The sequence below is a fragment of the Marmota flaviventris genome, chromosome 2, assembly GCF_047511675.1.
Source record: "Marmota flaviventris isolate mMarFla1 chromosome 2, mMarFla1.hap1, whole genome shotgun sequence".
Classification (NCBI taxonomy): Eukaryota; Metazoa; Chordata; class Mammalia; order Rodentia; family Sciuridae; genus Marmota; species Marmota flaviventris.
This window is the reverse complement of record NC_092499.1, coordinates 152,692,964-152,708,779: the sequence shown is the minus strand read 5'-3', so window position 1 is coordinate 152,708,779 and position 15,816 is coordinate 152,692,964. Positions and strand designations below refer to the sequence as shown.

The window sequence follows — 15,816 nt, the reverse complement described above, 5'->3', positions numbered from 1 at the left end:
GGTTCTGGATTTTCTTCTGGACTTTCCAGAGCCAACAGGTATTTAAGTGGCATCTTGATGACTCTTCCCTACCTGGCGATACCTGACGGAAGCTGCTTGGTAGTGCTATTCCCCAAGTGCTATGGTTTGGACATAAAGTGTCTCCCCAAAGCTCCTGCATTGATGCAGGGATATTCAGAGGTGAAATAATTAGATTATGAGAGCTATAACCTAATCAGTCCCTCCGAGTTTGAATGCCCTGACTGGGTGGTAACTATGGGTGTGTGTGAGGGATGGTGACTTGAGGAGATGGGTCACTGGGGGCATGACCTGGAAGATTCCCTCCACCATGTGCTTCTGCCATGATACGCCTGCTGCCTCGTCTTGGGCCCAGAGCAGTGGAGTCACCCGCTGTGGACTGAACCTCTGAAATCATAAGCCAAAATGAACTTTCCCTCCTCTAAGTTGATCCTATCTGGTATTTTGGTCACTAAAAAAAACCTGCCTAACACACTGAGCCCTGGTGATCTTCTCCCTAATCAGGCTGTCTTCTCCCCAAGGCAACTGTGCTGCTAGTGGCCCCAGCCTGCCCCAGCCGGATATCCAGCAGCAGGATAGGATGACAGGGTGTCCCAGCTCTCTGGGGGTCCTGAATATGAATCTGTATGGGAACAAACTCCTTTTACCAGCCAAGAGTACCCTCCCAGAAGCAGCATCCCCTCAAGCTTCTCCTGGCCACTGGCATGTTAGGAAATGTCCCTGTATCCCTCCCTCCAGTTGCTTCCTATATTGGGTTGAGGGCCAGAAATGGAGGGCTTTCTCAGGTACCAGCATCTTGGGTGGCCTGGGGAGCAGTAAGGAGAGGGATCATCCAATGCCAGCAAAGGGGCCATGGGAAAGGCCACCACAGGTGCTCTGGATGATGACTGCTGTGTAGAAGAGCCAATGTCATCCTCGGAGGCTGAGGAAGTTGCTGCCTCAGGAAGCAGAGGCCTGATTTACCCATGACAGAATGGTGGGCTCAGGCCGGGACACTTGCATCAAGGGCTCATGAGGGTCAACGGTCCAAGAGGGTAGTAAACCTGGGACTCTCACCCCCATTTCTATTTCATTTTATCAAATTAATTTTGATATGATATTATTAAATGAAAGCAAAAAGTGTAGGTAAAAATGTTCATTCTAAGGATCAGAGAAATGTGAAGTAGAACCACAGTGAGGTTCCATATCCATTAGGATGGCTGATGTCCAAAAGTGGACAATAACAAGTATTAAGCCATGGAGAAATGAGACCTCTCCTAGATCACCAGTGGGAAAGTAAAATGGTGCAGCTGGAAGCAGTCTGGCAGGCCTTCAAATAGTTAAATGTAGAGTCACCACAGGACCCAGGGTCTTCAGGTTTGGGTAGATACTCAAGGGGAATAAATACACGTGTCCACATAAAAACTTACACAGAAATGTTCAGAGCAACATCATTCCTAACAGCCCCAAAGCAGGCACAATCCAACATCCATCAGTTGTTGAATAGATTCAAAAAAGTTCTATCCATACACTACGTCATTATTTGGCCATCAAGGGAATAAAATATAATGTGCTACCACATGGATGTGCCTTAAAAATATTATGCTACTATTGGAGTCAGCTTTTTCATTGGTGCAACTAAAAAACCTGACAAGAGCAATGTAGAGAAGGAATCTTTTATTTGGGACTCACGGTTTCAGAGGTCTCAGTCCATAGATGGCCAACTCCATTGTTCCAGGCCAGAGGTGAGCAAGGACATCATGGCAGAAAAGTGAGGGGAGGAAGGTGGCTCTGGACATGGGAACAAGAAGCAGAGAGAGAGGGAGAGATCTTCAATCACCAGGGACAAAATGGAGCCCCTAACAGCATGTCCCCAGTGATCTACTTCCTCCTACCACACCCTACCAGCCCACATTATCACCAGGTTAATCCATATTAGTGAATTAATCCAATAAGATTAGGTCACAACCCTCATAATCCACTCATTTCACCTCTGAACATTCTTCCATTCTCTGACACATGAGGTTTTGGGGGGACACTACATATCCAAACCATAACAGCTACATTAATGCAAGATACAGAGGCCACAAATTGTATGATTCAATTTATATGAAATATTCAGAGAAGGTAGACCCATAGGGACAGAGTGTATATTAGTGGTTGCTTAGGGTTGAGGGGGATGGGTGATAGCTGAAGTGTGCAGGGTTTCCTTTTGAGGGACATTCTCAAATCGACTGGGTGATGGTTGGGTATGTCTGTGAATATATTAAAATCCATTGAAGTCTGTTCATTAAATGGATGAATTGTATAATGTGTGAACTATATCTCAATAAAGTTGTAGGAAGAAACACACCTGGAAAAATCTGGCTTCCTACAGATTTTACAAAAATGAAATATAGACACATAGAGGTGTACACATATAACTTTTTTTAAAAATGTCCCCTACTTTCTTAAACAAGTAGTAGCTTCTTCTATGTACTATTTAGAACTTTCTCTTTTTTATTTTTCCTTTACCAAGCCACACCCCTAGCTCCCTCACATTCTTTTTGATGGATGTATAGTACTTCAAAGTGGGTATATTAGGCATCACAAAAAATATGCTAACTAGAATAACCTTGCCTGTCCTTTGCTTCATCTCCATCAGAGTGATTCCCTGGGAGAGGCTCCTGAGTTCAAGGGCTGCAGGTTTGGTAGATGCTGCCAAATTCCCCTCCGCAGGTAAGAGCAGAGTCAAGGTGCTGTCCCTCCAGCCCCATGACAAGTGCTTGATTCTCCACATATGCCTCGGTGGCCTCATCTGTAAACCAGGTTGCTGTGGGAATGGAGTGAGTCAACAGGGGGCCCAGTATTTAGAAGGCATCTGGGATCTCAGTGGTACACAGGATTCCAGTGGGCTTCCTTCTTATCACCCTCACCCTCCAGACTAAGCCAGCCAATGTGTGGCTGAGAAAGTGCTGCTGGCTGCTCCATAGGAGCTTCCTCTTTCATCTTAGGGAGTGGAAGCAGCTGCAGCTGTCTCTCCAAAGCACAGTGGGGCTGGGCCTGGAGGAAGTAGGGGGGATAAATGGGTTAGTGAGAGGACCTAGAAGGGATGTGGGAGGGGGTTGCCTGACCAATGCACCCATCCTCTGGCCAACAAGTCCTCGGGGGTCAAAGGGTGACTTGGGGAGCAATTTGAGAGTGTTGGGAGGGGTGCTCCTCAGCTGGAATTTGGAGATGGCTCTCCAGTGAGAGGCATTCGAGTGGAGGCCTGCGTGAAGTGAGCAGCAGGCCTCCATATCTGGAGAGGAGAGTGCCTGCCACGGCCCCAGAGACCAGCAGCCTCTTACTGTAGACACAAAACTGCAGGAGGCTCTGCAGGGAGGGGCTGGCAGGAAGATAAGGACAGAGGAAGCAGAATTTGAGAGGAGAGGCAGGTGCCTAGATCAGGGAGGAATAAGAATGGAGACCTGCTGTGGGTTCTCGTTAGAAAAGGAAGGATCATTCTCATCTGCCTCCAGAGTTAAAGGCTATCTGAGAAGGCTTGACTGCGAACAGGTGGTGGCTGGTGTCTTAGTCCAGGAAAGAGACCCTTGAGTCATCAGGGTTGAATCTACTTTGATAGTGGAACCAACAGAATTCACACCTACCCATCTTCATGGGTAGCAGATCCTCTTTCGAGCCTGAGCATGAATGAATCTAGAGCTTCTAGCAACAGGTCCCCTCTGCTGAAAAGAAAAAGAAAAACAACAATTAAAAAAAAAAAAAAAAAAAAAAACTTCTAGAAGCATCATGGCAGAAGCCCCCACTGCTAAAATAATTTGAACAGACGCTTCACTGAATTTCCAAACTATCACCTGCTCAAGTCACTCTGCTACTTGGTCTCTATGAGAGTCTTGCCCAAGATATCTCCAGGGTTCCTCCTGACTATCCCCAGATGGCTCCAGATCAGGGAGGAAGGAACCTGAGGAAAGAAAGAGCAGCAGTCGTCCCCAGCATGACCTTTGGGGACAGGAAGAGGCAGTAACTCTGGGTACCTGCAGGCCTCTGCAGGGGCAGATGATCACATGAGTAGAGGTCAGGGTCAGGACCAGAGGAACCTGGTGAGTCCAATTATAAGGACACTGATAGGGATAGCCTGCATGCTGGAACAGGTCATGAGGGGCAGGGCAAGTTAGGGCCTAGAAGTGCAGAGGCCAGTCACATTGAGGTAAGGTGCTGAGACTCTGAGACCCAGGCCCCCTCAGAAATGAGAAGGGTGGAGTCACCCCAACTCTCTCCGAGGGTCTTTGTCAGCACCTTAAAATTACAACGTGCAAAGAAAGATGAGAGTGATGATCATGATTACCTGAACCCACCACAGAGCATCGTTTTTCTTTCATGGAAGTAGTATGCATGTATGAGCCGGGGGGTCTCAGGGCAGGTGCAGCATATTCTCAGGGGTAGAAGGACTTTTGGAAGGTCAGAAACACAAACTCTAGCAGCCACAGTGACAGCAAACCAGTTCTGAGGCCTACAACCAGCTGCATCCTCACCATAAAGGCCAAGTCAGAGGCCCCACCCCGCTGGACACTGGAATGTGAGCATGGGGAAGGGGCAGGGTGAACACTCCAGGGGATAGGGATGTCCGGTGGTGGTCACAGGTCAGGGTCCCATAGGGTAGGGCCAGGCTGCCTTCAGGGCACGGGCTGCTGTGCGGGGGGTGGGGGTGGGGGGGGGGTGGGGGGGGTGGAGGGAGTGGGGGGTTGGGAGTGCTGTGTTAGAGACTGAATGGGACACGAGGACATGAGGCATTGTCATCTCCCCCAGAGGTCAGTGGCCTGTGAAGGAAAGCAGAATCTGTGGGCCTTAGACAATGTGGCCAGTCTGCATTACAGGGAATGACACATGTCAGGACCCCTCCTCACCAGAGGTCTCCCTACAGTCACCAGTGCTATCTCAACCTATCAGGCCAAACAGGAATCACAAGCCTTCCTGGTTTCCACGGAAAACCCCTCAAGGCAAGTAGTTCATGAATTCCAGGAATTTACTAGAGCCTTGGGAATCTGTGGAAGGGCCCCTGGCCTGTTCCCTCCCCCTTGCTCTCCCTGTTCCTGGAGCCTCTGATGGTCTGAACAGGGCAGTACAGTATCACCCCCAGCCCCCCAAGGACTGACGCACATAGCTTCTGTGTCCCCCCCCCCAGCCCCTAAAGCCCAACCCACAGCTTCCTCAAGCTCCCCATAGTCCCACCCCCAGCTTCCCATAGTCCCACCCATGGTCCCCCCAAACCCCACCCTAAGCCAATCCGCAGTCCTCCTTGGCCCCCCACCGTCATTTAAAGCCCCACTGAACACCCCCCAACTTCCCACAGAGCCCTAACTCAGAGTTCCTCTCAGTCCCTCAACACCTTCCCTATAACTTTCCAGAGCCCCCTTTCTGCTCTCCCCAGATCCTCCATCTCTTCCACAGCCCATTGAGAATGAAGAGTCCTTTCCTGTATCAGCATCCTAGTAAGGATCAGGACAAGGTGCCACACTGAGGGGCCATGGGCACTTCCTCAGCACAGATGCCAAGAAAGTCAGGGTCAGGGCATGATGTGTGGTCTGGGCTTCAGAGGATGAGTGAAATTTGAGTCAAGAGGCCTGTCTCAGCTTGAGGAGCAGACCCCCGGAGAAAAACAGGAAAGTAAACACGGGGCTAATACTGAAAGAAAGAGTAAGAGATAGGAAGATCAATTCAGCAAGTCCGCCTTCGAGTAACATGGAGCCCATAACGGAAAGAACAGTGAAGGAGGAATAGTAGCAGTAATATATTAGACACATTTCAGACCTACAGAGACAGAGTCTTCAGATGGAGGGGTCCATGGAATACAGGTTGAAGGAACAATGTCTGCTCTTAGAAAGGTCCGTAAGAAAATGCAGAGCAACAGTGGACAAGATCAGTTGACTGACTTCAAAAACAGTAAAAGTTAAGATGTTTGCTGCAAAGGCTGAGAACCCTAGTGCGTCAGACTTCCCATGTGTTACAACGCACACAAAAGAACAGGGAAGTAATTTTGAACTTAGTTTTCTGTATTGGGCTAAATTATCAATCAATAATGGACGGAATAACAATGTTTTCAGAATTTTGAGGATTCAAAACAGCCAGATGTAGTGGTACATGCCTGTAAACTCAGCTGTTCTGCAGATCAAGGCAGGAGGATCACAAGTTCAAGGCTCACCTCAGTGACTTAGAAAGACCCTGTCTCTCTGGGTTGGGGTTGTGGCTCAGTGGTAGAGCGCTCGCCTCGCACGTGCAAGACCTTGGGTTCGATCCTCAGCACCACATACAAAAAAAAAAAAAAAAAAAACAAGTGAAATAAAGGTGTTGTGTCCAACTACAACTAAAAAATAAATTAAAAAAATAAAAAAGAAAAAAAAAGAAAGACCCTGTCTCAAAAATGAAAAAGACTGGGATGTAGCTCAGTGGTAGAGTATTCCCAAATGGAAGAAAAAAAGAATAAGTAAAAAACAAACCCACCTGCCACACATCCTTTCTGGGACCATTATTTGAGAATATATTCCAGGAAAGTGAGAAAGAAAGATATGAGATTTATACTATGCACTGACCCACTAGAGGGTGGTGAGTCTCAAGTACTGTGTGTAGACTAGGGGGAGGGGGGCGGGGCAGATTAGAGAAGGAGAGGAGGCAAGGGGACAAAAAGATAGTAAAACTGAGGTGAGGCACAAGCGTGTTATTATTCTGCAAATAAGAGGTTAGGAAGTTGGACACGGTGGCACACACCTATAATCCCAGTGGCTCAGGAGGCTGAGGCAGGAGGATTACAAATTCAAAGCCAGCCTCAGCAACTTAGCAAGGCCCTAAGCAATTTAGAGAGACCCTGTCTCAAAATAAAAAAATAAAATAAAAAATAAAAAGGGTTGGAGATGTGGCTCAATGGTTAAGTGCCCTTGGGTTCGATTCCTGCTTCCAAAAATAAACAGATAAATAAATAGGTAAGGATTAAAAGCTATAGAAAAAAACAAGTGTATAATAAAAATTAAGTTTCAATTACATAGCAAACTAAAATGTGATATGACTTGGAGGTACAGATAAAGTGAAAAATGAACTCACCCAATGAATTTGCTCCTTTATTTGTTTATTTTTATCTTGTAAGAGGGTCTCACTGTATTCCTCATGCTGGCCTGGAACTTTGGAGCTCAAGAGATTCTTCCTGCCTCAGCCTGCAGAGTAGCTGGGACTATTGGTGCACATCACCAAGCCCAGCTCCCAATCTGCTCTTGATTCTGGGAATGTATTCTTTGAGTGGGCTGAGATGGAGGTGTCCACATTAGGCCAACAAAGAAGTAAACGTCCCCCTGGGCTCAGTTTCCCCTGTGCAGTGAGTACTGTAACATTGGTGGGCTCAGCCCAGGGTGGAACCATTGGAATCCACCTTTATTATAGTCAAACTTTGCAAAAGCACCTGGGGCTTTGGGGAGTGAGTAGAAAGGGGAGTCAAAACACAGAGCAAAGGTGGAGTGACAGACAGGAGAGAGAAAGTGTGTTAGTAGTTTCAGGGAGAAACTTCCAGAAGAGTTGAAACATTCCCCATGAACGGGAGGTGGAGAATGTGGGAGGGACAGGCAGGAGAAGGAGTTAATTACTGTATTCAGCCTCCATATCAGAGAGTCGGTATATCTTATCAAACGCTCATAAAGCACAAAACAGGAGGACCAGCATTTTATTGAGGCTTAAGAGAATGGCCAATGAAAAACAGAAAGGTAAGAAAGGGTTTAACCCTGCCTGGGATGGTGGAACTGGTGTGGAAGGTAGGGTAGTCAGAGGTGGGAGAGGATGGAGAGAGATTTTACCATTAGGTTTTGTTTTGTGTATTATTTGCTTTTGTAAAGCCTTTTTATTGGGGGTTACTTTGACTAGAATTTTCAAATTTAAAAACTAGAACAAATCGAATTACTTTCCAAGTCTTTGAACACCGTGACTCAACACTCCATAAAATACACGGATTTTACTGTTTGACTTCTTTTAAGCATTTCCACTGGCTTTTCTCAGTTAGTTTTACAGCCATCACCAAATGTAGACAGACCATGCATTCTTTACCCTATTGTCCACAGGAAGGAAAAACAGTTTCCGGTGCTTGTCCCAGGGCACAGTGCCATCTGGGGAGAAGAACAGCAACCGCCCTTGGTGTTCAGGAGTCTGCAGGTGCCAGGGCGGGTATCTGCCATCCCTCGCTACACTAGGGCAGATTTATGAAAACTGCTCTTGTTTCAGAGGCATCTCAGCAAGGAGCTCAGCCCCTTCTCCTCCCTGGCTGGAGCCAGAGCAGTCGGTCTTTCCCCCCCCCCCATTGTTATTTGGTGGCTTGTGTCCAAATTAGTGCTGTGATCCAGCGGCCAGACTCCCTGGAAGCACTCCTATGTTGGAGCAAACCTCTGCCCAGTGCAGGGAGCATCCTAGTCACAGCCATCTGTACACACATCTGCACATTGCAGTTGGATAAACCCAGGTGACACACAGGAGCCCCATCCTTAGACCATGTAACTCAAATGTTTCCTACTTAGAAAAATACAGAGAAAGGAAACAATAAACCCATTGCTCCTGACAACTGCTCTAATAAATCCTATATCAATGTAATGTTGCAGGCACAGTTGAAACCCCCTTGGGCCCCTTCTGAACCACCCTGTCCTGACCTTGGGGTTAACCTTCCCCATGTGATTTCATGGTGGGTAGGATATTTGTCAGCTCAGGCTACTGAAACCAACTATCATACATTGGGTGACTTAAACATTTATTACTTACATTTCTGGGGGCAGGGAAGTTCAAGAGCAAGACCTCAGCAGATCCAATGTCTGGTGAGGGCATGCCTCCTGGGTTTGCAGAGGGCTGCCTACTCCTTGTATCCTCCCATGGCCAAGACAGAATTTATCCCTCTTGTGTCTCTTATAAAGGCACAGATTCAATTTAGGAGGATTATGAAATCATGAGATCCACCCTCTGACTTCATCACTTCCCAAACACTCCACCTCCAAACACCATCCCATTGGGGGATTAGGTTTCAACCTATGAATTCTGGGTGGGGGAGGGGTTGGGGGAGGGGGACAGGCATTCAGTCCATGGCAGGTTTGGCGGCAGGAGGAGCACCCCCGGCATTGCTAGGTATGTTTCCTGCTCCTTTGCAGCTTGCTAACTTGGCGGTGCCACTTTTGGATGGTAGTGTGACACATCCAGCTTTACATCACGCCTTTGCACTGATGTGTAGGTGACCATGGGGGCACATCTGCATGTGAACTCACGCTGGGGTCAGGTGGGGTGAGTCCCAACACCCTTTCCTCAAGGGCAGGGCCATGACTGCTGATGGAGGTCCCTGGGATGGAGTTGGGGCACATTGTACCTTGCCTTTGGCAAGATCTTTGCCTCACAGAAGTGCTGCTGAAAGTTGTATGTGAGCAGTTTTGAAAACTTAGAAAACAAACAAAAACAAGGAAATAAGTCATCTGGCTTTTCATTACTCTAAGATAACAAGGGCTGGAGTTTAAGTCTCTTGTGTGCCTTTTTTTAAGTAGGCATGTCTACATGACAACATAATCACATAGAGAAAAATGTTTACATATGATGTGGTTCTACTTTGCATAGTGTTTTGTAACCTGCCTTTTAAAATTTTTTGTGGTAAAGTCAGCAATTGATATGGGAGAACTCTTAAGAGTATGTTTATGGTTAAAAGACAGACAAGAGGCAGGGGACAGTTCTGTTCATCAGTGTAATCTTGCAATGACAATTTGCCAAAAATACTATTGTGAATCAGTCAGCAACCTTGTGTGCAGGGATCTGTGTTGATGATTCCTCCTAAGAGGTGCACAGGGAGCAGCTGATTGTTCAGGTCATAGTGATATTTATTGTGGATCCTCACCTGGTGCTCTTGGAGAATTCATAAGTAAATCATGACCCAAATGTTGTGAGGTTGGGAATGGAAGATATTAGGATAGGGACAGTCATAAAGAATGAGCCCCAGAATTATCAAAAGATAACAAGTGTTGGCAAGAATTTGGAGAAAAGGGAAGAATCCTTGCATCCTTTTGGTGGAAATATAAATTAGTACAACTAATATGAAAAACAATGCACAGGTTCCTCAAAAAATTAAAACTAGAACTACCATATGTTCCAGCAAACCCATTCTGGCGGTATACATTTAAGGGAAATGAAACCAGTATGTTGAAGAGATATCTGCATTCCTGTGTTTAAACTGCAGCACTATTCACAATAGCCAAGATAATGAAACAACCTAAGTGTCCATCAACTGACGAATGGATAGAGAAAATATAGAACATATACACAGTGGAATATTATTTAGCCAATAGGGAGAGATTGGGTAAGAAGCTATAATTTCACAGGAAGAATAGATTCTGGTGTTAGGGTAAATACAACTAATGATAACATAGTATATATTTTTAAAGATAGAAGAAAGGATTTTGAATGTTTTACCACAAAGAAATGATAAATACTTCAGGTGATGGGCATGCTAATTACCCCGATTTGATCATTATTCAGTACACACATATATGAAAATAACAGTACACTCCATAAATATGTGTCAATCAAAACATTTTTAAAGAAAGGAGCCCTGGAACTGGGATCAGGAGACCTACTGAGGTCACCAGGGCTTCCCACCTGTTTGGAAATGAGAGCAATGATTGTCACTGCTCTGCGCTGGCCGTCTCTAGGTGCCAGGAGGTCTGAGTGGGTGGGTGCAGCCTCTCGACACACCGGTAGCCTAGGGAAATCATGGCTATGTAGGTGAAAGGCTTTGCTTGGCTGCTTGGAGGACTCCAAAGGGAGGCCTGAGATCCACAGTGCCTGGGACTGGTCCCCAGGGGGCAGTTTGTGTATCATCTTGGGGGACACTGTATTGGAAATGATAGGCTGCTGGGCGTAGGCCCATAACAAGCAACCAGAACAGAGATGAGTGTTCAGCTCCATGTTGTTAAGTCACTGGTCTTCTGGGACAACCCTCTGATGACAGGGAATAGAAAGGGGCACCCCCAAATTGGTTAGAATAATTCTCTATTTAATCCAGAGTTTAAGGCAGTGGTGGTCAATGGATCAACCAGATCAAGATCCTTCCCTGACTTTTGTCAGTGTGTACTCTGGGAGAGCCACTTTACCTCTTCGAGCCTCATTTCCTCTGTGACCCTGAATTAGGAATGTTCACACCTCCCTCTGAGATGGCTCAAATGACAATGACATAACAAGTTCACAGCATGGCACCTGGTCTGCAGCGGGCAGATGCATGTCAAACATTAAGGGAAAGTGGAGAAGCTGGACCACCTGGTGCCTGCAGGTGTCTGGGGCAGGGAACAGCCATGTGAGCCAGTCAGCCTCCATTTCCCACAGTTTGGTCCTGGTCCCCTCCATATTGAGATAGTCCAGCAGGGCTTGCTCCCCACAGATCCCTTTCCCAGCAAATGTGGGAGTGGAGGCCAGGTCCTGAGGGGGCTGAGGGCCTGGGCACAGGCACAATTCCAGCCGCCTTGGTTCCTGGCACGTAATGACTCCTGAGAATTTCTGATAACCTGATACAGTCCATGGCCAAGACTGATTACTGCCATGGAAGACGAGCCTCAAAAGACTTCTCCAAGGCTACATGGACAGCCCGTTGAGAGCTGAAGGCTCAGGCTGGTTGTGCCTGGCATGAAGATCCAAGTCCTTTCCCCAGCACTGGGAGGTCACCACCATGAGCAAGGCTCTGCACACTGGGCGGGCAGTGGCCAGTCACCTGGGTGCCAGCCCTCGAGGACCAACCTGTTTTTAAGAACTGTAGCACAGTGATAAATAATTTCATTGGTATTCTGCTTTTCAAAGGTGAGGAATTAAAGGAAAATACTATGAAGGACAAAAAATCACAGCTGGAAGAAACAGTTTAGTTTAATTCAACCACATATGCTTCCCTTGCAGGGACCACAGGGGTCTCCACCCAGACAGGAGGCAGTTCATCCAACCCTGCGTTTCTCACATGCAGCCTGCACTGCTGCTCTGCTCCCTGGGCTCAGGAAGATGTAAGAAGGACCTACTGGTGGTGGGAGAACCTTGGATTATCCAGTGGGCCAGATGCAATCAAAAGGGTCCTCATAGGGGGAAAGCAGGAGGGCAGAGAGAGGTTACCCTGGCTGGCTTTGAAGACAGAGAGAGGCCACAAGCCAAGGAATGTAGGTGGCTTCTAAGAGACTCCAGGAGGAACTAACTTTGGTTTTAGCCCTGGTAAGACTCTCAAAGCTAAGACCTCTAGAGCTATAAGAGAATAAACATGGATTGCTCTAGGCCAATGTTTGTGGAAACTTGCTACAACAGTAATAGGGAATTAATCCAGGACCCGGATTTTGAACACTACCTTCTATTTAAACATACCTGTCTTATCACTACTGCTATGGAATCTTGCTCCCTGATCTGTGATTGTGCAAGAAAATTGGGCAGAGAAATTACCCCTGCCAGGAAAAACTGGGTGCCTTTACTGGGTTTGATCACTTTCCCACTAAGAAGACCTTAGGAGTGGGGCTAACAGTAAGAATTGTATCATGGTGTACATGTGATGTTTGACGGGGTGGAAGGGGATGGAGGCACCCTCTTCCTCATTACATATGAGTGTTAATTACTCACTGCCTCACCTATTATTCAAGGTCCTCAGCAGTCAACCCCAACCTACCAAAGGCCAATGCACACTCCAACATTACTGACAGACTAGGAGAAAATGTCTGAAGGTCTTGATGATTATGCCCCGGTGAGTCCCCCTGGAAAACCCTGTGGCCTTTCCTTTGTACACTAACCAGGCTCCTTCTAGAATAAAATTATTTCATGGCATTTCTAGCAAGCAGTGTTTCAGCACCTACTTGAATTCCTCCAGCAACAGGGCAATCACTGCCAGCAGGCCAGCACTGAGGGACAGTGCTATGGTTTGAGTAGGGCTTATCCCTTTAGAAGTTTAATCTACATAGTGAGGTACTAAGAGGGTAGATGCTTAATTGGACTATAATGCCTAGAGGTGGGGCATCTGTGGTGTGATTAGGAGAGGTCGTCAGGGTGGAGCCCTCATGATTGAATACTGGTGGCTTTATAAGGAGAGAAACCAGAGGACAGAGGACAAATTCATTCTCTCTCTCTCTAAGCTGTTTCAGGACTCTGCCTGCAAGAAGGTCATCATCAGATGTGACCCCTCAATCATTAGCACTCGTAGACAAAAATAAACCTCTTTTCTTTATAACTTACCCAGTCTGTGATATTATATTATTGGCAACAGGAAACAGACTCAGGTCAATGGTAAGTCCTTTCTTTGAGAGGCAGATGTAATTTGTGGGCCTTGGCCAGTCTCTGTCCTCTAGGATGACAGGAGCCTGTCAATCCCTCCACCAGATGCTACCCTAAACCTGACCAGGATGCCACCAGACTTGGCCCGTCACGTAATGGCAAAATTTTTGACTTTTTAAACCAAGTTCTGATAAAAAATGCAGAGGGATTTAGCCTCAGGAATGTCCTGAAACTGATCACTCAGGACATTGAGTCTCAGAGATCTTGCCAGCCACAGATCCTCCTCAAAATGCTTTATTATTTTGCCTACTTTTCTTCATTGTCTACAGGACAATGAGAAGAAAATGTGCTATGTGGCATGTAAAACATACTAATATATTTATTTATTAAAACACCACAACAGTAAAGCCTCTGGCTTGCTGTTATGGTTTGGATATGGAATGTTCCCCAAAAGCTCATGTATTGACGGTGATGTAGGGATGTTCAGAGGTGGGACTCATTAGTGGATTAATCCATTTGAAGGATTAATTATTTGAATAGACTACTGGATGATACCTATAGGCAGATGGGGCATGTTGGAGGAAGTCGGTCACTGAGGATGTGCCCTTGGGGACTGTATCTTGTACCTGGTCCTCCCACTCTCTCTCTCTGCATCTTTGCTGCCATGAGCTGAGCAGTTTTCCTTTGCCACACCTTCCCCCCATGATGTTCTGCCCCTAGTCAAGCCCAAGGCAATGGAGTTGGCTGACCATGAACTAAATCCTCTGAAATTATGAGGCAAAATAAGTCTTTCCTACTCTAAGTTGTTCTTGTTGGGTATTTTGGTCACAGCAAAAAAAGCTGATAAACACACTAATTGAAGTGTTGTCTTCCTCCTACATTATTGAGGAGGTTTCAGGCCTCAGGAGACTCCTGGTTCCTGAGATATGGTCCAGTCTTCTGGAAAGGAACTCCAGCAGGAATTTATAGCCTCTTTCAAATCTCAGCTGTGACATAACTGATGGACCACTTTTTCCTTTTTTCCTGTCAATATTTTTAAAGCATCTAGGGATCCTCTCAACACACCACTATTTATGGAAGTGGATCCATCCTGCAGTTGCCAGCTACAAAAGTTCCTGAGCAAGAAGGAAACTGTCTCAGAGAAGGCAGAACAGCGGCTGTCCTGGGGAAAGACTCCAGCTGATAATGGGCTCCAAATGTCTTGGCACCAGCAAGGATTTTGTTTGAAAATGTGTCCTTGTGTTTATGACTGTTCAGTATGTGCTTGGGTGTACTCATTTCACACCCCCTCCTCCTAATCTCAGACACAATGTCTATCAGGAATGTCTATCAGGAAATGCCTGCCAGTGTCCATAGTAGCTTCAGAAAACAACAACAACAAAAACCCACCATTGATCAACTACAATGCCTTCATTTGTTTTTTGTATTTTAAATTTCTTGGTGGTTTTCATTTACTTTGTAAAGAGGTATTGATTTAAGAACAGTATGCAGTGTGTTGATCCAGGCTGAGGATGCAGAGGCACATGTATCTTCTTTTACATGCTATAGCAGGCACAGGCCAAGGGTCTGACCCACTCAGCCACCTAATGGTGGGCTTCCCATCACCTCTGTTGAGAACCATCACCTGCCTCTGAGGGTAGCCAAGGGCAGTTAATGATCACATCTGGTATCAATAAACACCTTCCAGCTCCCTGGACCTGTCCCTCTGGCAGTGTACTTTATAGAGTCAGTGTCCCTGATTGACTGCAAGAACTTTAGTAGCAAGGAGTGGGAACAGTTTCTAGACTCTGGGCAGAAGGTTTAGAGGAACGGGTATCTGAGACTGAGAGATGCAACTGTTGCTGCCCAGGGGGAGGAAATACTTAGGTGTTTGTGTGGGACGCTGCAGTTTAGATCCTAAGTGTCCCCTAAAGCCCATGTGACAAAGTCTTGCTCCCCAAGATGGCACTACGGGGAGGTGATCAAGGCTTTAAGTGGAGTTTAGTGGGAGGTCTTTTGACCATTAGGAGCATGCCCTTGGAGGGGATTGTGGGACCCCACCCACTTTTTTCCCTCTTCTTGGTCTTGAGGTGAACAGCTGTGATCTGCTACCCATTCTTACCATAATGTGCTGCCTCACCACAGGCCTAAAAGCAGTGGGACCAACCATGGACTGAAAGCACAAACCAAAGTAACCCTTTTTTCTTTATAAGTTGATTATCTCAGGTATATGTTACAGTAATGAAGAGCTAAAACATTTTAGGAAAAGTGTAATGCCCTTTGAAAGAAACTGCTGTCACCATCTCCCTTTGTCCTCTGTGCTCACTGGGATGGAAGGAGAAATGGAGCCCTCAAGATCTGAAATAGAACCCTACAGGCAGGAAGGGACAGCCAGAAGAGAACCTACCCTCCATACGACCATTATATAGTCTTCCTGCCAGGATAAGGCCTGCAAAGTTCCAGGTAAGTTGCTGCCCCTCAGCCAATAAGGGCAGCTTGAGTTTCACTTCCATTTCAGTTCCCTTCCCCTCCCAGAGCCTCTGCAAGACATGCCCATTGTAGGAACCAGCTCTGGCAATAAAA

At 46.5% G+C, this 15,816-nt stretch overlaps 1 long non-coding RNA gene across 1 annotated transcript in view; it reads right to left on the bottom strand.

Annotated features, from left to right (window-relative positions):
* Nucleotides 1–6,269, bottom strand: part of LOC139704747 (uncharacterized) — a 55,205-nt gene extending 48,936 nt beyond the window's left edge. The window contains exons 1-3 of the long non-coding RNA XR_011706729.1: nucleotides 6,179–6,269; nucleotides 3,627–3,704; nucleotides 1,690–1,788 (exon numbers count right to left, since the gene is read on the bottom strand). This is a non-coding gene — a long non-coding RNA (uncharacterized lncRNA). The remainder of the gene's footprint in view (nucleotides 1–1,689; nucleotides 1,789–3,626; nucleotides 3,705–6,178) is intronic.
* Nucleotides 6,270–15,816: the final 9,547 nt, after the last annotated feature.